Consider the following 25,107-nt stretch of genomic DNA (forward strand, 5'->3'; position numbering starts at 1 on the left):
TGCGGCGCTACACTGGGCAGTCATTCATTTCCTGGTGTTTCATTGAGCTTCTCGCTCATACAGCAGAGGGAACCCATAAATTTAAGCTCTGATAATGTTGCAGTGCAGTCAGAGGAGCTTCAGAGTTTGTGTCATGTATCTAACTGCCTTTAATGAGCACACGTGCATGTGACTGTTCATTGTTCAGAAATGTTGTGTTTTTTTCTTATCTTAGTTTCAGTTTCCTGTACTAACCTGACTTCAGTCCGATATTCACACAGATCTAAAGAGTGACTCATTAAAAAAGCTTGAGTCACTTAACAGAACTCAGCAGTGAGCAGGCGGAGCTAGTGAAGGACTTGGATCAGAGAACCAGGTAACCTGTAACTCACCTGTCTGTCCCGCCTACAGTCAGCAGCAGACTGTGAAGGACGGCATTCATCGGGATGAGTCCTGCTGCCCTTCATCACACCGGGCAGCTGCCCAATGAGCTCACCCTTCTGGAGGGACAAAGACGACAAAATTGTGTTGGACATCATCAACGCAGAGAGAATAAAACAGATGCAAAGTTTAAAGGTCGAGTGTCCAGCTACCCAGATCAACAAGAAGGGAACCTCTCCATCCTCATAACGGACCTGAGGCGAACGACGCCGTCTCGTACGAGTGCTTCATCCCCAATTTGGGATATGAGCGCAACTGACTCTGAGGCTCAAAGGTCAGTTCAGGAGCACAAGCACTTTATTAGGAACAGCTTAGTGGTGTGCAGCAGCAGCTGAAGCTTAACAGTCATCAGTCAGCACAGAGTTCCTCTTCAGGCTGTTTCAGTAGAAACTGTTCACAGTGACTGTAGGTGTGGATGAAGCCTGGAGCTCACCTGTGCTGCTTTAACTGTAACTCACAATGAGCTGCACACAAAGCCACGTCATTAATCCACTCCCACTCTGACAAGATGCCCCTCAGTGCCAAAGCACACAAAGTTCGGGCGCGTGCATGTACACAAAACACAGCCACAGGTTTCCGGCCCGTCCAAAACTTCACACTGATGTCCTGGAAAAGACGATAAATTTGTCATTATCACTTTTTGGAAAAATAAGTTTGTTTGGTTTTTGTTTTTGGGGGTGGGGGGGGGGTCGTGTGAAAAGTCACTAAATGTACCGATCGTTGGCAAAGTGCATGCACCTCTCGAGACATGTAACTACGCGTCGGGTCCACGCAGCCTAGAACAATTGGCCTGGGTCTCAGGCCCCACAGAGACCCAGCACAGAGTCTAACCAAGCATCACAGCCATGGAGCACCGTGACAAGTGGGAGGCGGCACTGATGCACCTGAAGTATGAAAAAACTAAAACTTAGGAAAACTAAACATTAAACAAAACATGAGCGAAACCATAAAAATGAATTAAAACAAACTGAATTAGAGAAATAAAAGTCAAACCGAAATCCAAAACTATTAAACCTTGGTCCAGAGCAGGTTCACTGAGGCTCTCGTTAAGCCTCGTTATGGATCAGCAGCGTCCCCGTGCGTCCATGTAACCCTACATGTTACAGATGAACAATGTGAACCCTGATCAGGCCCCAAATGTCATATTTCAGCAACATGACTGCATCTAAAATTATTATTATATATCTAAAATATTTGTCTGCTTCTGGTTCATATAACAGGTTGATTATATTTAACATCTAATATTTTCAGGCCTCCTACTCTGAGCTGCGCGCCATCAGACTCACTCCAGGTTTCAGAGGCTTTCAGTTCTTGTGTAACTTTGTTTTGGTTTAGTCAAACCTTCCTCGTCTCCTGCACGTGAACTTCAGGTTATCAGACTGTGACAGTGGACAGTGGAGCTGTGCTGCAGTGCTGCCACCTGCTGGACTGCACTGACACTGACACACGTCGTCACCATCCTTCTTATCATTGTGACTGCTTTAAGGCCCAAACATGACTTCTTATGTCAGTTAATCAGTGAGAGTATAAACAGCTGTCAGCTGGCATGTGTCCTCATTAAATATTCACTTTTGTTATTAAAAAATGAACAATAAGAAATGAAATCTGCCTCTGAAAGGAGGAGCAGCGCTACAAGAGCTTTAAAGTGTAAAGCTGCTTGTTTCTGATCCATCCACTCTGGCAGTGTTTCAGGCTCAGCTTCATGTGTAGATGCAGCACAGATCAGCTTCACAGAACAAACTGAGCTGAATCTGTTTGTTTTAAAGGATCAGCAGCAACGTTTCAGAGGATTTTTAGGTTCTGGTCCTGGTTTAAAGCTCAGGCTTCCTTCTTTATGAAGATCAAAGTGTTTGTGTTTTTTTACTCGTTCAGCTCTGATTGAACTGATCTTTGGTTGTTTTGTGTTGCAGAGAAACCAGCTGTTAAAGTAACGTCTCCTCGTCCTCCTCCGACTCCTGCTCCACGTAACGCAGCGGTACCCTCCTCCCTCCACCCGGCTCTCCTCTCTGCTCCTCTCTTTGTGCTGTTCTGCTCTTTAAAGTAGGCGCAGGTTTGAGTTTGTCGGGTTCAAGTATCATTCAGAAACTACAGACCAAATATATCCAACATAGAGCTGTTCTGAGTTATTTATAGAAATGTATCAATGCTCTCATTTAAAAACTGCATCTTCTGCAGAGCAGTGCCTCTGCGCTGTGCTCACTCTCTTCAGTCTGTCCACTGCTCTGAGGTCAGCTCAGATTAAATCTCCTCCAACTGCTGCATGTTAGTGAGCCTCCAAAGCTACCTCCACCTGTTTCAGTGCTGCAGAGGAAACCTGATGGAACTGGTGTCACTGCTCACAGAGACATCAGTCTCATTCAGAGCTGACGGAGGCAGAGGCTTCCTGCTGAGTCCATAACTAGTTCATTAAATACTGGAAAGCTAAGAAACAAAGAGCTCTTTCTCATTTCATTTTAAAACACGTCTACAGATACACTGACTCTGTTTTCCCACCAAAATCAATAGTGATTAGCTTCTTTTATTTTGAAAAACATCTGTATTTTCTGATGTTGGCAAAGCTCTCTAAGATGCAGCAACATCAGGACTGAGATTTATCCACTGAGTCATATCAGTGTCCAGTGCAGTGATACAAACATTGTGATGGAGCTGATGAGCTGTGAAACAGCTCCATTATTCTTCATAAAGACCCTGATGACCTTTAACCCCTGTAAACATTCATATCAGCCCAGAAGTCTGACTGTAATTAAAGTAAATCTGTGACAGGCTGATATGACCAAAGTCACCATGTCAGGATGTTCCTGCAGAAAACGCCTTTGAAGGCTGTTTGAACGTTTTAATTCCTGCAGCATTCACGCTGTGATCACCTGGAGGAAGCTGCAGGTGTGCTGATGTCACCACTTAAACAGGAAGTCCTGCTTTCAGTCTTAGCTCTAATGTACCTGCAGTCGGATGCTCTCCTCAGAGCATTGATATGAAGTTCTTTAAGGTCGTGTTCATTTCAAAGCTCGTTCTGCTGTCACTCAGCACTGAGAGCAGTTTGAGTCCAACACTAAACGAATCTTTAAAAACAGTCCAGGTCGGTTTAAATCGTCCTCCACTGGATGGCGCTGCGACAGTAATAACTCCAGTCACACTGCAGCTAATTTAAGACTGACTGAACCCTGATTGGCTGAGAGCCTCTGAGCTCACTGAGCTCACAGATCTCTGCAGATCGTTGGCTGGTTTTATTTCTGTTGCAGTGTTTAGTTGAAGTACAATCCATTATTGAAGGGAGAGAATTGTTTACAGCCAGGTTTATGTCACCTTTATTTATTTATTTATTTGTTGTTTGTTTGTTCATTTATGAACCATAAATAAAATGTAAACATGAAAAATTTCAGAGGAAGCGCCCAAAGAATAAATCTGTTCAGTAAAACTCCAAAATCCACCAAAGTCATTGAACTAATTTTTACAATCAGCACTGGAAACACAAACAATAAATAACAGCTTTGTTTGCTGCTTTATCATTTATTATTTACTGTTATTGGCTATAACTTTAACCTTATTAACATTATTATTGTTCTGCTGTTTGTCTGTAGTTTTACTTAAATTACCTTCATGAACAAAGTTCAAGCTAAGACTTGCTGTTTTTATCTTTACAGTTATTGTTTTTGGAAATATGCATAAACTCTCCTGAAGGCTCACAGCGCCTCAGAAACAGTCGTGATTGTTATAAGCAGTCATGATTGTTATAAGCAGTCATTATTGTTATAAGCAGTCATTAAGCTGGGCCTTGTTACATCTATGAAGGGATCTTTATGAGAGCTCAAACATGATGAAACCTCAGATGTAAATGAGAAAGTGGCACAAAGAGCTGAAACTGATTAATTGATTAATTGACCAACAGTTCAAATCTTTCATTGATTAATAAAAACTGGTTTTCAGGGTGGCAGCACGGTGGCGCAGTGGTTAGCACTGCTGCCTCACAGATAAGATACCATCTGGAAGGCCTGGGTTCGATTCCACCTTGGCCCAGGCCTCTCCCTCTCTCTGTGTGGAGTTTGCATGTTCTCCCCGTGCTTGCGTGGGTTTCCTCCGGGTACTCCGGTTTCCTCCCACAGTCCAAAGACATGCACTTACTGGGGTTAGGTTAATTGGCTATTCTAAATTGCCCATAGGTGTTAATGTGTGTGTGAAAGGTTGTTCGTCTCTCTGTGTTGGCCCTGTGACAGGCTGGCGACCTGTTCAGGGTGTACCCTGCCTCTCGCCCTATGACAGCTGGGATAGGCTCCAGCCCCCCCGCGACCCTGAACAGGATAAGCGGAAGCGAATGGATGGATGGATGGATGGTTTCAGGGTTTGGCTCCTCAAACAAAGCGACACGTTAAGATTTTCAGAGTGTTGCCATGGTGACTGGTTTATTTGAGAGAAGCTGAAGCAGCTGATCTTCAGCGTTGATGAGGTTTGGTGCCCCCTTCTGGATCCTGGAGGAAGTACCTCTGACCTGTGAGATTATTAGATCAGTGCGCTTCAGAGGCCCCGTTTGCACGACACCGTTTCAAAATGAAAGCGGGTTCAGATGTGACTCCGCCTCCCGTTTACACAAGAACGAAGTGAAAACGATAGTTTGTGGAAACGCGTTTCTCTGGAAAAGTATCGTTTTCGCTCCGTCCTCGTCTAAACGGGAGGACGAAATGCATCAAAACCAGTTTTCATTTTGAAACGGTGTCGTGTAAACGGGGCCAGAGTTTTCTTCATCATTTATTGTAACATATGAAGTGAATTGTCTTTAATTAAACAGCGTGCACTAGAAAGGCTTTTATTGTGAAAGGATGTGATTCTGTTGGATCAAAGTGATTTTCAGTTTTTAATGTTTAAAATGAAGGAAACCTGTTTATGTCACAGATTTGTGAGCGCAGCATCATTTCTGACAGTTTCTCGTTTTGAAAGTTTATTTCAGTGAGCTCGGCGGCTTCTTATTATTTCTGCTCCTCATTCATGTGAAGCAGAGCGGCCGAGTCTTTAGTTTTTATTAGTTTGTTTAGTTATTAGAATATGGACGTATTTGTCCTCCTCATAAACATCCAGTGGGACTAAATCACCCTCAGGCTGCTGATCGATGCTGACTGAGGCTAAAAGTAGAAACATTTCATCCATATTTTTAATGTGATTTTGGTCAACAAACCCGACCAGCTAGAAGCACCGTGGTCATGTGACCAGGAGGATTTCACCACAGGGGGCGCTACAGTGAGGAGGTGGAGTTCCTCTTGTAGACAACATCAGAGGAGCTGCTGCAACCACACAGCATTTTCTTTGAAACACAATAAAATGTTTGTCGACCGATCAGTTAATCAATCAGCTCTGAAGTGTGTATCGATCCTCACCGTGAGCAGGCATTGATTGGGGGGGCTGCTACAGTCTGCAAGGTGAGGGTCTCAGCTCAGGTAACCAGGAATATTTGAAGTAATTGGAGCGGTATTGTGACCCTGGTCTTGCTCACTGTCGTAGACCAGGGTCTGAAGAGTGCAAAGAAACAGTGAGCACAGGCATTGTGGGAAATGTAGGAAAAAGGAGCCTGCGTAGGATTTTTTTCTTTCACGTTTTAAATGTGTGTTTGACTGACTGTTCTTGTTGTGATGAAGTGGATTTAAACCTTTGTGTGTCTCTGAGTGTGATATGATGGAAGTGTTGATGGTCTCAGACATTAGCAGCAGCTCTGGTGTGTTTGTTGCATCTGAAGTTTGCAGGTTTGTCTCTTATTCTCAATAAAAACTCGACAATAAAACGAAACATGTCAGTGTTTTTGTTCTGCAGTAACAGTCCTCTGCCACAAGGAGGAGCCACTGCATTCACTGTATGAATGAGATTTTTATTTTATATGCCTGTATATGAAGGTCATGCCGGCAAAGGGACAGCAACTGTAGCTACTTAGTGAACTTAAATAGATGTTAGGTGAAAGGGTGAAACTGCTTTAAGTGCATTTTATTTGATGTTTCTGGTAAATCATCGTCCCCTAGAGGCGAGACTTTAGTTAAATGCACACTTTAGGTTACAGGGACCCCCTTTAAACAAATATTGAGCTTAAATCTTCTGTACTCAGGACTTTAACTTGAGTTAATGTTCCTTCCAGCATTGAACACTTCTCAAATGAGTAACATCTGGATGAAATCAAACTACGCTGCATTTATTGCTGCATCAATACTCAGATCTCCACTTCACCACCTTCCTGTAACACACTGCTGAAGAAGTCGTGGAAAAACTCTGATTCACCATCAAAGAAAGCTGCAGCTGCTGCAGGGTGTCTTTCCTCTGTCAGCCAGTGTGAGGGAACTGGACGAGAACCAGCTCCCCTGCTGATCACATCCATCCATGGAGAGGTAAAGGCCTGCCCCATGTGATGGAGCACCATGGCGCCGGATTGGATTGACTCTTCCTCTCTCTACACACACACACACTGTGAGGAAAATGTTAGTTTTCTTTATTAAAGAGCAGGAGAGGGATGATCTGAATGCAGTGTCATGTTTATCTGCATGTCGGAGCAGTTACAGGTAAACACCGAGGTTGCTGAGGAGACGTGCTCAGTGAGGCTCATTGTCCATCTTTCACACACATCAGATGTCTACATGACGTTACACAAGAGCTCCAACAGACAATAACAGGATACAAATGAGGAAGCTGTACTCAGGTGTTCTCCGTCATGGACTCAGAGTTAATAGAGCCGAGTATTCCTTCCACTTTAACTAGTAGTGACTTTATGGATTTCTTTACAAATAAAATTATTCATAACCATCTCAAAGATTATTCTTCATGTTCGGCTGCTTTCAGCACTGCTGGTATTTGTTTAGACTCTTTTGCTCCAGTTGATGTTTCAGAGTTAACTTCAATAGTTACTTCCTCCAAACCAGCAACATGTTTGTTAGACCCCATTCCTACTAGACTGTTCAAAGAAGTCTTTCCAATTATTGATGCTTCAATCTTAAAAATGATCAATCAGTCTTTATTAGTTGGCTATGTACCACAGACCTTCAAGGTGGCTGTAATTAAACCTCTACTTAAAAAGCATCACTGACCCAGCTGTCTTAGCTAATTATAGGCCAATCTCCAACCTTCCTTTTCTCTCAAAGATTCTTGAAAGAGTAGTTAAAACAGCTCACTGATCATCTGCAGAGGAACGGTTTATTTGAAGAGTTTCAGTCAGGTTTCAGAATTCATCACAGTACAGAAACAGCATTAGTGCAGGTTACCAATGATCTTCTTAGAGCCTCTGACAGTGGACTCATCTCTGTTCTTGTCCTGTTGGACCTCAGTGCAGCTTTGATACTGTTGACCATAACATTTTATTACAGAGATTAGAGCTTGCTATAGGTATTAAAGGTACTGCACTGCAGTGGTTTGAATCATATTTATCTCATAGACTCCAATTTGTTCATGTAAATGGGGAGTCTTCTTCAGACACTGAGGTTAATTATGGAGTTCCACAGGGTTCTGTGCTAGGACCAATTCTATTTACATTATACATGCTTCCCTTAGGCAGTATTATTAGAAAGCACTGCATCAATTTTCATTGTTATGCAGATGATACTCAGCTTTACCTATCAATGAAGCCAGATGACACACATCAATTAATTAAACTGCAGGAATGTCTTAAGACATTAAGGCCTGGATGACCTCTAATTTCCCTGCTTCTAAATTCGATAAAACTGAAATTCTTGTTCTCCTCCCCGCTCGGCCCCCAAATCTTAGAAACATGTGTCTAACCAGATACTTACTCTGGATGGCATTACTTGGCCTCCATAAACCTGTGAGAAATCTTGGAGTCATTTTGACGCAGGATATGTCCTTCAATGGCAAATAGTAAACAATATGCAGGACCGCTTTTTTGCATTTGCACATATTTCTAAAATTAGAAACATCCTTTCCAGAGTGATGCTGAAAAGCTAATTCATGCATGTATTACTTCTAGCTGGACGATTGTAATTCATTATTATCAGGCTGTCCTAAAAGCTCCCTGAAAAGCCTTCACTGATCCAAAATGCTGCAGCTAGAGTACTGACAGGGACTAGAAAGAGAGAGCAGATTTCTCCCATATTGGCTTCTCTTCATTGGCTCCCTGTTAAATCTAGAATAGAATTTAAAATTCTTCTCCTCACCTACAAGTCTTGAATAATCAGCCCCATCTTATCTCAAAGACCTCATAGTACCATATCACCCCAATAGAGCACTTCACTCTCAGACTGCTGGCTTACTTGTGGTTCCTAGGATACTTAAGAGTAGAATGGAGGCAGAGCCTTCAGCTTTCAGGCCCTCTTCTGTGGAACCAGCTCCCAGCTTGGATTCGGGAGACAGACACCCTCTCTATTTTTAAGATTAGGCTTAAAACTTTCCTTTTATGATAAAGCTTATAGTTAGGGCTGGATCAGGTGACCCTGAACCATCCCTTAGTTATGCTGCTATAGGCCTAGGCTGCTGGGGGGTTCCCATGATGCACTGTTTGTTTTTACTCAGTATTTTTACTTTGTTTATACTCCACTCTGCATTTAATCATTAATTGTTATTAATCTCTGTCTCTCTCCCCTCAGCCCCCCTCAGCAGATGACCCCCCCCCCCCCCCCCCCTCCCTGAGCCTGGTTCTGATGGAGGTTTCTTCCTGTTAAAAGGGAGTTTTTCCTTCCCACTGTCACCAAGTGCTGCTCATAGGGGGTCGTTTATACTGTTGGGTTTTCTCTGTATTATTGTAGGGTCTTTACCCACAATACAAAGCACCCTGAGGCGACTGTTTGTTGTAATTTGGCGCTATATAAATAAAATTGAATTGAATTGAATTGAATAAATGATTGAACTCTTCATCACACAAATGATGTCACCAGGTCGGGGTTTGTTCCTTCACTCTGCCGAGGCCTCTGTGTACTTCACTTTTCTGGCAGACGCTTTTCATACACACAGGCACAGAAAGTTCAACACAATGATGCACTCAATGCAGTTTTCTTATTGTAACATTACTTTAACTGATTCTTATTTAATACTTAATCACTAGCAAAAATTATATTCCTCTTAAACACTATGCAATTCCAAAGCTTGATTATACATATAGTTAACGTGAAAGTTTAATACTTATCTAAATTTTCTTCACACACACACACACACACACACACACACTTGGAGAGACTTCGAGCGGCTGTATTGAGTGCAGGTGACGTGACAAATATGCAATGATGGATTTCACTTCCTGCACAGTGCAGAGCAAACAGGAAGAGTGACTAGAGTGAGTCACCCTCACATCTCTCAGCTCTCCTCAGGTTTCCTCAGCCACGCAGACTCCTTTCTCCAAGTGAAGGTAAAACATCTGGAAAGTTACCTCATTATTTTAGTTTTATTACAAAAACCTCAAATGTTCTGCTCACTTCTTGAAGTAACTCAGAGAACGATTCTTTGTGTTACTGCAGTTTTCTGCTGTGTCAGTGTCTGTGTCCTGCTCACCTGACAGATCGCAGTCACCATGAAACAGCAAATCAGAACCAGCTCAGGTTTAGGACACGTGCTGATGGGCCGATGGTTTGAGCTCTGCTCGCTGTGTTTCCTCTGCAGGTGAAGGTAGAAAGTGTGTGTGAGCTGATGTGAATTCAGCAGCATGGATCAGTGTGAGGACAGAGAGGAGGGAGTCCCTCCCTCTAAAACCACTCTGTGTGGGGAATAGAGCCAGACCAAAGCTCAGAGGTGAGATGACCATCTCTAACTGTCCATGGCTCTTCTCCATGTCACAGCTCAGCACTTTATTATTCACACTCAAAGCTCTTTGTGTGGGTGTTACATTACAGTGGAGGAAAGGAGTGCACACTTTATTCTTCTGGACTTGGATCCACGTCCTTAAAGACTGACCTGTACATGGAGTTACAGGTGTTTTTTACCCGAAAGCGCTTCACTTCCTGTTTCTGTCCATCATTGTTTTGTGGGATCAATCAAAGACCAGACTCCAGTGTGGATTCTGCAAGTCACAAGTAAGTCACCAAAACAATACGAAAAGATTTTCCCCCATTTTTAAATCAATATAAAAAACCCAAAATGTCTGTAAGGTCCTCACCTGAAAATACACTGCTCAAAAAATTAAAAGAACACTTTTTAATCATAGTATAGCATAAAGTCAGTTAAATTTCTGGGATGTTGATCTGGTCAGGGAAGTAGCAGAGGGGGTTGTTAATCAGTTTCAGCTGCTTTGGTGTTCATGAAATTAACAACAGGTGTGCTAGAGGGGTGACAATGAGCCAACCCCCCAAAACAGGAATGGTTTTACAGGCGGAGGCCACTGACATTTTTTCCCTCCTCATCTTTTCTGAATGTTTTTCACTAGTTTTGCATGTGGCTTGGGTCAGTGTCACTACTGGTAGCCTGAGGCGATACCTGAACCCTACAGAGGTTGCACAGGTAGTCCGACTCCTCCAGGATGGCGCATCAATATGTGGCATTGCCAGAAGGTTTGCTGTGTCTCCCAGCACAGTCTCAAGAGCATGGAAGAGATTCCAGTTACTCTAGGACAGGGATTCTCAACTCCAGCCCTCGAGGGCCGGTGTCCTGCAGGTTTTAGATGTGTCCCTGATCCAACACACCTAATCAAATGGCTGAATTACCTCCTCAGTATGCAGTCAAGTTCTCCAGAGTCCTGCTAATGACTTCTATATTTGACTCAGGTGAGTTGAAGCAGAACACATCTAAAACCTGCAGGACACCGGACCTCGAGGCCTGGATTTGAGAATCCCTGATCTAGGACAGCTGGACAGGGCTGTAGGAGGTCTTTAACCCATCAGCATAAGAGTATCTGCTTGTTTGGGCAGTGCCAGAGCACTACAAAATGACCTCCAGCAGGTAACTGGTGTGAATGTCTCTGACCTTGGACCCATGATTTTTTTCACTCTGATTTTTGGGGTGTCCTTGAATTCAGCCCTCTATCAACTGATAATATTCATTCCATCAAACCATGTGGCCTCGTTACGTTCCAAACACATTACCCAGTCCATGTCTGTATAGATATCCAGCATGATTTGAGATCTGATGTGTTTTCAAAGTGTTCCTTTAATTTTTTTGAGCAGTATATTTTAACTGCTGCATAAGTTATGACTGAATTAATAAGTAACATATTCAGCTGCCTCTTCCACCCTATGGACTTCAGTCCATAGCTCCTTTTTGGATTGCAGCTGGTTTTAACAATGGTGAGGTTTTAGTCTGTTGGACTGATGACGGACTGTCGAGGCAGCTGTACAGCAACTATAACTTTGACTGGTACTGTATATACTGCATATACATGGTACTGTATATATATCTTCGTCAGTCTTCAGGTGCTCAGATGTAATAATGTGATCTATCTGAATCAGACTGGGCACTTGGACGTGATCAGCCCAGTGTTGGACAACAGTGCTGTAAGTCATACTTCATCCAGTTCAAGTTCCCTTTCTCTGTATGAAATCAATTACTTCCTGTTTTGTTCCTGACAGGCTCTGAGGTTTGAAATGAAGAAGTCATTATAGCAATCTGTTTCCTCATCTTAGAAAATAACAATCAGCACGTATGCTTGACAGCCATACATGCTTAGCATATAATATCACACAGAAAACAAATGTGGCAGAGTGAACTTAGCTCACTTGGACCTCGTGCCAAAACACTGACCTAACGATTAAGTTGTCCTGTTTTATTAAAGCCTGAAGTGTAAAATGAAAAGATCCAAGGTTATTGTAAGTAGCTGATGCTTTACATGTGGTTTTTTTTATACAGGATGAAATTACATTTGATGTTAGGCTTTCATAGGGCAGGTATTCCTGTGGGTCAAAAGCTCAGTCTTCAGATTGCTCTAAACACAACAGAAAGTTCAAAATAGTTTGATTTCTACTCTCGGTCTGTGTGTTTGTGTGCATAAGGAATTCTTGTGCTTCCTTCTCTTGGAAAGATAAGACAGAAGTGGATACAGTTTCTGTTTCTGAACCAAGAACATCCAAAATGAGCGTGTTTGTTTGTAGCACTTCAGATATGTCTTCTTCATAAACAGAGCCCAGGTTAAAGCTGCATCAGCTAATGCTAACAGATACAGTAAGGCTGTCCCATCTATAAAGAGGAACTAGTAGTCGGATCCACAAGCTGCACCCAACACATCGCTAACATTTTTTGACTTGTACTGATAATTGGACAGAATTTAAGATTCAACCGTGAGGTACATGTACCTATTTTCATTGTGGCTTATCTAACCTAAGTCCTGGAACAGTGAGGCCAATCTCTTTATTCTTACTGTAGACTTAAAATTTTTGGTTTGACATTAAAAGATGAATATGAGAAAAAAAGATCAACATCTCAGCTTTCATGTCCAGGTGTTTACATCTGGATCTGATACACAGTTCAAAAGATAGCACCTTTTGTCTCAATCCACCCTTTTTTCTTATACAATAATATGTGACTGAAAGGCGTGTTTTGCTGCCAAAATGTGTCCTGTTACACTGATACTGTTGTGCTCAGTGTCAGATTTGGGTTTTGCCTGTGCATTTATAATTAGAGGAGTGACCAACATGAAATCCAGAGAGCCGTCTAAGCAAACAATTGTGAAGCTGAGAGAAGATGGAACATCAGAGCCACTGCACAGACATTAGCCATGGCCAGTACAACTGTTTGGAAAGAAAGTCGTCACTGGGGTAGTAAGTAACAGGTGTTGAACAGACCAAGGAATACACCTTACATTTTAAGTGCTGTAAAGAAAGACCCTAAAACAGCTGTTAGTGACATCAGCAGCAGCCTCCAGAGGGCAGGACTGAAGGCATCACAATCTACTGTTCACAGAAGACTTCGTGAACAAAAGTACAGAAGCTTCACCAGAAGATGCAAACCACCGAGTATCAAGAAGAACAAGAAGGCCGGGCTGAAATTTACCAAGAAGTTCAGAGACAAGCCTCAGAAACTCTGGGATAAAGTTTTATGGACTGATGAGACAAAGATGAACCATTACCAAGGTGATGGAAAGGTTAAAGTTTGGAGGAAGAAAGGATCTGCTGATGATCTCAAACATACAAGCTCATCTGTGAAACACAGTGGAGGTGATGTCATGGCTTACATGACTTCTTCTGGGACAGGCTCATTAACTTTCACTGATGAGCTCATGCATGATGGCAGCAGTGCAATGAAGTCAGAGGTCTGCATAAACATTTTGTCTGTCAGTGTAAAGAAAGATGTAACCAAACTGATGGGAGAGCCTTCATTATGCAGCAGGATAATGACCCAAACACGCTGCAAATCTACAAGGGAGTTCGTCAGGGGCAGGAAGTGTAAGGATTTAGACTCACCCAGACAAAATCATCAACTTTACTTTCCACTTTTTACCTGCTACAGAGGAGACGGAAGGAAGTAACCCCCCCCCCCCCCCGAACAAACAACTGAAAGAGGCAGCAGTGAAAGCCTGAGAAAGCATCACAAAAGAAGAATGCAAAAATTCAGTGATGTCAGTGGTCACAGGCTTGATGTAGTTATTGTAAACAAAAGATTTGCTACTAAATGCAAGTCTGATTTACTTTGACCTATTTTATCTGTTATTCAGTACTGTTCAGAAGATATAGGAGGATTCAGACAAAAGGTGCTATCTGCTGAACTGTGTCTCTGTGATGTAACTGATGTAAATGCCTGTAAATAAAAGCTGAGATCTTTTGTCTCACATTGATTGTTTTTTATGTCAAGCTCATGTTTTTAGTCTATGGCAAAAATAAAGGGCTCAGTTTTCTAATATTGTTGGAGGAAGCCATGTTTATCCAAAGCGGCTCTTCTTTCTGTCAGCAACTCAGATGTTGGTGAGAATTCATACAATGAGACCTTTTTTTTTTTTTTTTTAATTCTTTGGGAATGTAAATTTAAAAACCTCTTGTTTTATCAGACAAAAATGACAGATGGGAACGTTAAAAAAGGAATGGCTGTGGAAACTTTGGATAATTTGGGAACTGAGGAGCTTAAATACTTCCAGTGGTGTCTCCAAAATGTTACTGAGTCAAGGGATGGCTTCAAGCCAATCAAAAGAGTCGACTGGAGAAAGCAGACAGACTGGACACGGTGGACCTGATGTGCAGATGTACAACACAGAGACTGCAGAGGTGACAGAGAAGATTTTAAAGAAGATTCAAAAAAAATTGAAGGTCTGTTATAGGGAGGCACTTTACACAGACTACAAGGCTTTTTTTTTTTTTTTTTTTACAATAAAAATTAATACATTTTTGGTTTCCAACAGGAAACCCTTTCCCAAATTCTCCTACAGGATCAACCAACCGACACCACAGGTATGGGTTCATTGTGCTGCTAAACAATCCTACATTAAGACTGACAATATAATTAGTAACACAATTATCAGAACTTCCATCCAACCATATAAGGGCGAAGGACCAGTCTGTCCATCAATCACCGGTCTGATTTATCAGAACTTTTACTCCATAATACACAGTCATGTCAGCCAAGCTTTCCCACAGATATGCCACCAAATATCATCTGCACGAAATGATGGAAAACTCTGTCCAAAAAGAGAAAACCCACTTCTGCTCTCTCTGTAACGTCAGCCCTGACGTTAAACTGCAAACAGTTTTCACATCCATGAAATGAGTCAGACAATTTCTCAGTTCCCTAAACTTCCTGAACTAGATGGTCTCTGACTGACTGACAACACAGGCACCAGATTTCTTCTCCACTAAAGTTAAATTGTTACCATATTACAGATTAATATGGTAAACACATTTAGCCTCAAAGCCTCCTTCACCTTCACAGGCTGTCCATGTCTAGCAGTTATGGTTCAGGGCTTCAGGTGGTTCACAGTAGTTTGCGGTGAGCATTAGCCTCAGAACAGTATATCTGCTCCTCTGCACTGAAAGTAGATAAATGAAGTGTTTCAGATGTGTCTAAATTGTCTCCTGGTCATCTCCTAACTGAGATGTCTTGAGAAAGTTCAACTCAGACAAGATCCCAGGACAGACTTAGGACACACTGCAGAGATTTTCTCTCAGCTGGCTTGGAAATTCTTTGGCAGCCTCTGGAAGACCAGTATATATTGGTGGAAAAGGAAAAGGTCCCAAAGGCTCAGACAGCCTGGATCTGGATAAGCAGTTGGAAGATGGATAGGTGTTGTGCACTGATATCCTATGCTGTAACTTTAGAACTGATCACCATGAACTTGCTGATGATGAAATTTCATTGCTCACTGTTACATCTCTCCATTTTTTTTCTTTTTGTGTTTAAGATTCATTTGTTCAATGTCAATGTAAAATCAAGTCCAAACTGAAGAAAAGGTTCCAGTGTGTGTTTGAGGGCATCGCTAAAGCAGGAAACCCAACATTTCTGAATCAGATCTACACAGAGCTCTACATCACAGAACAAGGCCTGGAAAGGTCAATGATGAACATGAGGTCAGACAGATTGAAACAGCATCCAGGACACCAGACAGAACTGAAACAACAATCAGACCAGAAGACATCTTTAAAGGCTCACCTGGAAGAGATGAACCAATCAGAACAGTGCTGACAAAGGGAGTGGCTGGCATTGGGAAAACAGTCCTAACACAGAAGTTCACTCTGGACTGGGCTGAAGACAAAGCCAACCAGGACATTGAGATTGCATTTCCATTCACTTTTAAAGAGCTGAATGTGCTGAGAGAGAAAAAGTTCAGCTTGGTGGAACTTGTTCATCACTTCTTTACTGAAACCAAAAAAGTAGGAATCTGCAGCTTTGAAGACTTCCAGGTTGTGTTCATCTTTGATGGTCTGGATGAGTGTCGACTTCCTCTGGACTTCCACAACACTGAGATCCTGACCGATGCTACAGAGTCCACCTCAGTGGATGTGCTGCTGACAAACCTCATCAGGGGGAATCTGCTTCCTTCTGTTCAAATCTGGATAACCACACGACCTGCAGCAGCCAATCAGATCCCTCCTGAATGTGTTAGTATGGTGACAGAGGTCAGAGGGTTCACTGACCCACAGAAGGAGGATTACTTCAGGAAGAGGTTCAGAGATGAGGAGCAGGCCAGCAGGATCATCTCCCACATCAAGACATCACAAAGCCTCCACATCATGTGCCACATTCCAATTTCTTCTGCTGGATCACTGCTACAGTTCTGGAGGATGTGCTGAAAACCACAGAGAAAGAAGAGCTCCCCACACACCCTGACTGAGATGTACATCCACTTCCTGGTGGTTCAGGCCAAAGTGAAGAAGGTCAAGTATGATAAAGGAACCGAGACAGATCCACACTGGAGTCCAGAGAGCAGGGAGATGATTGAGTCTCTGGGAAAACTGGCTTTTGATCAGCTGCAGAAAGGAAACCTGATCTTCTATGACTCAGACCTGACAGAGTGTGGCATCGATATCAGAGCAGCCTCAGTGTACTCAGGAGTGTTCACACAGATCTTTAAAGAGGAGAGAGGGCTGTACCAGGACAAGGTGTTCTGCTTCATCCATCTGAGTGTTCAGGAGTTTCTGGCTGCTCTTCATGTCCATCTGACCTTCATCAACTCTGGAGTCAATCTGTTGGAAGAACAAACAACTTTCTGTGACCCTGTAATAAAATTATCCACAGAGGCAGACTTGTACCAGAGTGCTGTGAACAAGGACTTACAGAGTCCAAATGGGCACCTGGACTTGTTCCTCCGCTTCCTCCTTGGTCTTTCATTGGTGGCCAATCAGATTCTCCTAAGAGGCCTTCAGACGGACACAAGAAGTATCTCAGTGACTAGGAAACAAAACAGTGCATTACATTGAGCAAAAGCTCTGTGAGAATCTGCCCATAGAGAAAAGCATGAATCTCTTTTACTGTCTTTATGAACTGAATGATTGTTATCTAGTGGAGACAATCCAGTGGTACCTGAGATCAGGACGTCTCTACGCAGATCATCTGTCTCCTGACGAGTGGATAGCCTTGGTCTTTATCTACTGTCATCAGAAAAAGATCTGAATGTGTTTGACCTGAAGAATATGATGTTTCAGAAATGGCTCTTCTGAGGCTGCTACCAGTTGTCAAAGCCTCCAAGAAAGCGCTGTAAGTCCACAGATGTTAGTTGAGCTATACAGTTCACTGAAAGACACTGATAATCAGTAGTTATTAGTTAATATAGTGACTTTCTTTGTTATTTTCCTTTAGACTGAATGGCTGTAACCTCTCAGAGAGAAGCTATCAAGCGCTGTCCTCAGTTTTCGCCTCTCACTCCTCTCATCTGAAGCACTGGATCTGAGTAACAACGACGTGCAGGATTCTGGTGTTAAGCTACTGTCTGCTGGATTGAAGAGTTCACACTGTAGGCTGGATTCTTTAAGGTCAGAACAGAATTAAAAGGCCACCAAAGTTAAACCTTAAAATCAAAATAGCTGACTTCTTTTTGGGTTTAGGGTGTGAATTTTTTCCACATCTCAGCACTTTGCATGAAGTTCCCAACTTTCAGACACATAGATTAAATGTAACTGTTTTTTGTTTCTTTCCTTTTTTTTTTTTTTAAATGGGTGGTACAGTAAAGCCAATACAACACCAATGAAAGCAAACCATAAAACTTTAATGTCTTTTCTTAAAGGTGTATGCAGAGTTTGTGACATTTTTTAGGTTTCCAAGCCTCTCAACAATAACATCCTTTTTCGTGAAGAATTGCCATGCCACCAGGGTGCGCTGTTAAATTAAATTCAAGTTCTGAAGTTTCAGACCATTTCTGGGGTGGATGCAGTCAATCTGTAAGGAGAATCAAAGTATAAAACATGACATTTCCTGCTCCCACTTGGTGGTGCTCTCACAGTTGCACACTACTAGCAGTCACACCCCAAACACACATGTGTTTGGGGTGTGACTCCCATCAAGCCTTTGAAGTTTGGGACAGATTTACAATTTTGATTTCCAAATGGGACAGCCCCACTTGGGTTTAAATACCTGGGACTCTCCACCTTTTGGTTTTAGAACTGAAGAAGCCTCTTGGTTGAGTGGTGAAACTTCTTAAATAAGTCCAGTCGCCTTTTTTCAAGCTTTATGAAGACTTTTTGAAGTATGTTTGGAGTCATTGTCCTCCTGGAAGACCCATGACCCTGAAGGCAAACCCAGCTTTCTGACACTGGGCCCTACATTGCGAACCTTTCATCAATTTTTCTCTTCTGTTTCTTGATTATGTTGCGCACTGTGGACAAAGGAACATCAACATCTCTGGAGATGGACTTGTAACCTTGAGATTGTTGATATTTTTTGACAATTTTGGTTCTCAAGTCCTCAGACAGTTCTCTTCTCCTCTTTCTGTTCTCCATGTTTAGTGTGGCACATACAATGCAAATGTTGAGTCAACTTCTCTTCTTTTTTATTTGGTTTCCGGTGTGATTTTTATATTGCCCACACCTGTTTTTTGCCACAGGTGAGTTTAAATGAGCATCAAATGCTTGAAACAAAGCTTTTTACTCACAATTTTGAAAAGGTGCCAACATATCTGTCCGGCCCATTTTTGGAGCTTGCTTGGGAATAGCAGTAGGCAGGTGTGAGTGCATCTGCATGTGCAGTGAGTCAAAGACTTCTTTCACTTCAGTTCAGTACACTTTAGTTTATATGGCCCCAAATCAAAACAACAATTGCCTCAAGGTGCTTTATACTGTAAGGAAGACACCCTACAATAATTACAGAGAAAACCCAACAGTCAAAACGACCCCCTATGAGCAGCACTTGGCGACAGTGGGAAGGAAACTCCCTTTAACAGGAAGAAACCTCCAGCAGAACCAGGCTCAGGGAGGGGGGGGTCATCTGCTGTGATAAAATGGGGTTGAGGGGAGAGAGAAGTCCTGCCATTTGTGACTTTATGGCGACTTCCATGTCCTGCATTGAGTCCATTTTTTATTCATTCTGCAACTGTTGCAATCATTACCAATCTGTTTCTAATGTGAATCTGTTTCTGATATAAATACTTTTGTTCATTGATAGGGGCATTTTCCTAAATATTTGATTCATTATTATTTCAAATGAAATGTTTTTCATTGTTTTCTCTCCAGGCTGTGTGACTGCAGACTCTCACAGAGAAGCTGTGAATTTCTCTCCTCAGTTCTCAACTCCCAGACTTCTAGTTTAAGAGAGCTAGACCTGAGCCACAACAACCTGCAAGATTCAGGAGTGAAGCTGCTATCTGCTGCACTGAAAACGACACACTGCAAATTGGAAATGCTCAGGTCAACAATTGCTGATTGGTGATGAATAATTACATGTTCCAAAAATTACCTGTGTAATTAAAATAACTTTTAAATAATTGAACCTATGAAACATTCTAAAATGTGTCCTTTTTTGCAGCATTCTAAACATCCTAAAAGTAATTTTTAGCCTGATAATGAGTCAAACTGTTGAAAAAAAGAACACATTTGATATATAAATATCTAGATCCAAGAATATAAGATTTGCTGAAAATCTTGATGACGTAGCTACGGCATAGATGAAGAATAAATTCACAGTCAGTTGTCAAAATTGTCCAGTAGTGAAGCAGTGAATAATGACCTCTCCATGGTACCGCCCACAACTGACCTTCCACTACTTCCTCTTTGGGAATTCTTTTTTCCCCAGTGTATATGAAACCATCTCAAATAAAGCCAGATGTTACAATTATAGCTCCGTCATTAAATTCCTGGTCACTGGGTTTACTGGATGTAGACTATCACAGCTCAGTTCATGGTCTTCTTGTTGTGTTGACTTGATTTCCTCATTCATGCTTCACTCTCCAATGAGAGAGGCTTATTATGAGATAGGGGTTAGGGACACTTCATGTGAGAAAACAGGTGAACAGGGCAAGAGTATTGTTTGCCACTATAAAATTATAAAGAATTTATGCATTCTATTATCAGTGGCACACAATAGTCCAGATCTGTCACTCACTGAAAACATTCACCCTCGTTATATTTTTGGGTATACCAGGCCTATACTGGGCAGTGTTTGTCCCAATCACACAGTGTCCCCAGCTGGCCTGCTTTTCACCCAGGGTCTTCAAAAGCCTGGGTACTTTGAGCCACTGCTCAGCAAGTAAGTACTAACAACAGTCAGGACCCATTCCCCAATCTGAAGGTGCAGGGAAACACTCTTTTCCTCTAGCAGAGAAAACCTCATTATAAAGGCTCCAACCTGGGGGTATACCCAACCCTGCTCAACACTTCTCACCACAAGTGTCTACAGAGTGGAATAAAGTCCAGTCCTACCCCAGGAGAATGGTTCCAGAATCCAAGCTGTGCATTGAAGTGTGCGGGTATATGTAGCTAGTATCCAAAGGAGGATGGGCCCACACAGCTAAGTGGGCCCTAGGCCCATTGGTTAAGGCTTGGCCACCAGATGGTCTCATCTGGGCTGGCTTCAGGGTGGGGCCCCATTATCCCAAGTCCTGGTGAGGTTTCTGGAAACCTTGATTCCATCATCATCACGAGGTCCTTTTGAATCACTCTTGGTCTGGCCTCTTACCCGGGACAATTTACTTCAGATGAACCTATCTGGGGCAAACTGCACCCAACAACATAACTCATGGGATCACAAAGACATGCAGACACCTCAACCACAACAAGGTGGGAATACATGGAGGGTATTATTGGAGCATTATAAAACATGAAAAAGAAGGCCCCGGTCCATTGAAGAGCTGAAATCCTCTACCTCTCTTTTTGGCTGATATTTGGCTGTTTAAAATACATTTGTCTCCATCATTCCCAAAATGCTTACAGAGTGTTGTTAAAATAAATAATCAGTACAAAAATATAATGAAACCACAAAAAAATCTCAGCAGAAATACATGTTGTCTCTGGAATATATTCATTGAAAGAGAGGCTTCATATTATTTGTAATACATTTGTTGCAATTATTTCTTTTTTTTTGGGGGGGGGGGGGGGGGGGTAGCATAGTGGATTGACTTTAAAAGTGAAAATGTGACCTCTTACTGTACCATGACCTTTAAGATTAACAGTGTTTTGTGCCTGCAGGCTGTCAGGGTGTATGATTACAGGTGAAGGCTGTGCTTCTCTGGCCTCAGCTCTGAGCTCCAACCCTTCCTATCTGAAAGAGCTGGATCTTAGCTACAATAATCCAGGAGACTCAGGAATGAAGATGTTGTCTGCTGGACTGAAGGATCCACACTGGAGACTGGACATTCTCAGGTATGGAGACCCCTACTCCAAGCTCAAGACCAAGTGCAAGAACTAATCTCTTGTCACATACAATTTCATATTTTGATATGATGTTTACAAGACTTCTTTTTCAAATTTTTTTCCTGCATGTGAATTAAATTCTTCTTCTTACAGCTGCTCACTTTAGGGGTCATGCCAGCAGATTATCTGCCTCCATCTCACCTCATCTGAAGCACTCTCCTCTGTCCCACCAACCTTTTGCATATTTTTCTTCCCTGCATCCTTCTCTGTGGCTTTGTTCTGTTTCTCCTGCCCGGCAGATCCTTCAACATCCTTTGTCCAATATGTCCTCTGTCCCTCCTCTGCAGATGTCCAAACCATCTCAGCTTTGTCTCTCTAACTTTGGCTCCAAACCACTCAACTGGTCCTCTCGTATACTAATTTCTGATCTTGTCGATCTTGGTCAGTCACAACTAAAATCTTTGCATCGTCAACTCTGCCGCCTCCAGCTTTTTTGTTCATGTCACCATCTCCAAACCACATATCACAGCAGGTCTCACTAACACCTTGTAAATCTTCCATTTCACTCTTGGTGCTATCTTTCTGTCACAAATCACCTGTGGCATTCATCTCCACCCACTCAGCTCTGCCTACAGTTTCTTCTTCACATCCATTGCTTTGGATGGTTGACCCCAGGTATTAAAACTTGTCCATCCTCACCACCTCTACTCCTTGCACACATGCATTCTGTTGTGCTTCTACAGACTCTTCTCTCCAGAGAATACCTCCATCTATCCAGTATCTCTCCTATTTATTCACTCCTGCCTGACCTCATGGGTCAGCCTGTCCATCACCATTACAAACAAGAATGGGCTCAGAGCTGATCCCTGATGGACACCTCACTATTGTCTTACTGTCCTCACACAAGTTCTGCACCACCCTCACACTTCTCCATCACAGTTCACTCTATCATAGGCTTTCTTTAGCTCCATATAAACAGTGTCCAGCCTCACATACAACTCTCTATACACCTTTTCTTTGCCTTTATCACGTCTCTCTTTGTTGCATGCCTAGCCTCCCAGTACTCCTGTATATTTTCTACATATCCTTGATTATCCTGGTTTTTCTTTGCCAAGGTCTTCCTTGGATTGCTTCCCTACATTCCCTCATTCCACCACAGAGTCTCCTTGTCTTCTTTTCTCTGTCCAGAGGATAAACCAAACACCTTCTTGGCAGTTTTCCCCTCATCACTTCAGTCTACATGAATTTGAGATAAAAAAAAAAAAACTGTGTTCATCAAGAGTAAATATTAGTCAGGCTTTTTATCATTCAGTGAAGCAGATCATTATTTTAATTGTATTAGAGTTTGTGTTAGCTTAACAAGTCAATCTGCAGAAACCAATCAGTACTTAGGAACTCATATCTTTGAATGTTTACATTTAATTTAATGCGTGCATGTATTTTAGTATATACATTTATTAAACATGAAAGCTGATTGTACCTCAGACACAGGAGACACACAGAAAGTGACTGAGGGTTATTTTTGTCTGCCAAAATTAATGGATTTCAACATTTTTCAGCACAAAGTGTCATGTTTATGTTCACTTGTTGAATACAACCCCCCCCCCCCCCCCCCCCCCACACACACACACACACACACACTTAAATATCTTTACAGTTTAGCTCACATATGAACAGAGCTAGAAAACTCTGGTCTGACCCCCCTCCTTCTTTCAGGGCGGAGCCTGCTGGAGTCCAGTGGCTGATCCCAGGTCTGAGGAAGTGTAAGTGTGTTTTTAATGTGACTGATGAAAACAAAGCAGCACAAAAACGATCAGTGAACAGATGATGGATCAATAACTGCAGCTCTGTTTGTTCTCTCCATCAGATTCCTGTCAACTCACAATCGACACAAACACAGTAAACAGAAAACTCAACTTAAGCGACAACAGGAAGGTGACATTTGAGGGGTATCAGTCATATCCTGACCATCCAGACAGATTTGACCGGTGTCCTCAGCTGCTGTGTAGAGATGGTCTGACTGGTCGCTGTTACTGGGAGGTCAAGTGGAGCGGAGAGGTTCAGTTAGCAGTGAGTTACAGGAGAATCAGCAGGAGAGGAGATGGACTCGATTGTAGGTTTGGGGAGAATGATCAGTCCTGGAGTCTCTTCTGCTATGATGACCGCTACTCTGTCTGGCACAACAACAGACATGCGCTCCTTCCTTTGCTCTCCTCCTCCTCCTCCTCCTCCTCTGTCTCTAACAGAGTAGCAGTGTATGTGGACTGTCCTGCTGGCACTCTGTCCTTCTACAGAGTCTCCTCTGACACTCTGATCCACCTCCACACCTTCAACACCACATTCACTGAACCTCTTTATCCTGGGTTTGGGTGTTTTAATCATTCCTCTGTGACTCTGTGTGACCTTTAGAAGAATCTTCTCTGGTGACAAAAAAAAAAACATGTTGAAATGTATTTATTTTTTCATCTTGAACTGTTAAAGTTGAGTAGAATCCAGTTCAATAATCTACAAGTCAATGATGTTATTCCCTCAGTAGCCATAATGCCTGACAGGCTGCAGTATGAGGCTGCGGAGTACTGTCTAATTTGGTGATATGTAGTACAGGAACCCCACTGGGGCTCTTCACCTTGTACAGCTCAGGGTTTCGATACAGCACCAGGTCATGTGAAGCACAGAAATCCTCTGCTGATTCTGCAGAGGTTGGACGTGGCAGTGACTGACAGGAGGAGGAGCATACAGAACAGTGGTGGCCAAAGCTTTGAGAATGACACAAGTATGGATTTTTACAAGCTTTGCTGCTTCAGTGTTTTTAGACCTTTTGTCAAAAGTTTCTTTGTATACTGAAGTATAACGACAAGCATATTATAAGTTTCACAGAACAATTACATTAAGATTATGCAACGAGTCAGTGTTTGCAGTAACTGACTGAATCTAGCTGACGCAACCATGTCTGTCATTAAGACAGAGGAATAATAAACTCGAGTGTGTGATGATGCAGGTGGGTCAGAGGGGATCAGTTCAGCTCAGAGTGGGTGGAGAGCTCAGTGGAAACATAAGGCTTGCAGAAAGACAAACCACCGAGACAGAGGGGGGGTGCAGCGCACGATATGGATCTGCTGTCAGTGGTTATTAGGACAGAAAAGCTGTTGACAGCCAATCAGAGCTTGCCTTTGTGCAGCAGCTGGGCCGTGTGGGTTTCTGTGGGTTTTCACTTTAATGTCACAGTGACAGTTACAGCAACAACTGTGGTTGCACAATAATTCCAGGAAGCATTAAGACCCTTTCACTGCAGTGACTACACTCAGGGTGCCGAAGTGATGAAATAGCAGAAAGTTTTTTTTATTGTGTGTTTTTTCTTTACAAATTTATAGAACCAAAAGTGTGGTCAGCTGCATCCTATAAAGCCAATAAATATCAGGGGACACAACTCTGTGTTTGCTGATGTTGGTCTCTGTTAAGAGCAGTCTTTAGGATGAACTTTAGATCAGCTGCACAAACCAAAGTTAAGCTCCATCTGAACCACACCTGGACTCTGCAGTGCTGCATCCTAATCATGACCAATGGTTTTGGTGCATCTAGCACCATGCTTTAAATAGTA

General features: G+C 42.5%; 1 pseudogene; it reads left to right on the forward strand.

Moving 5' to 3' along the window:
* LOC115799232 (NACHT, LRR and PYD domains-containing protein 12-like) overlaps window positions 1-23,918 on the forward strand; it is a 46,880-nt pseudogene extending 22,962 nt beyond the window's left edge.
* Window positions 23,919-25,107: the final 1,189 nt, after the last annotated feature.

The sequence above is a fragment of the Archocentrus centrarchus genome, chromosome 2 (assembly GCF_007364275.1).
Source record: "Archocentrus centrarchus isolate MPI-CPG fArcCen1 chromosome 2, fArcCen1, whole genome shotgun sequence".
NCBI classification, from domain to species: Eukaryota; Metazoa; Chordata; class Actinopteri; order Cichliformes; family Cichlidae; genus Archocentrus; species Archocentrus centrarchus.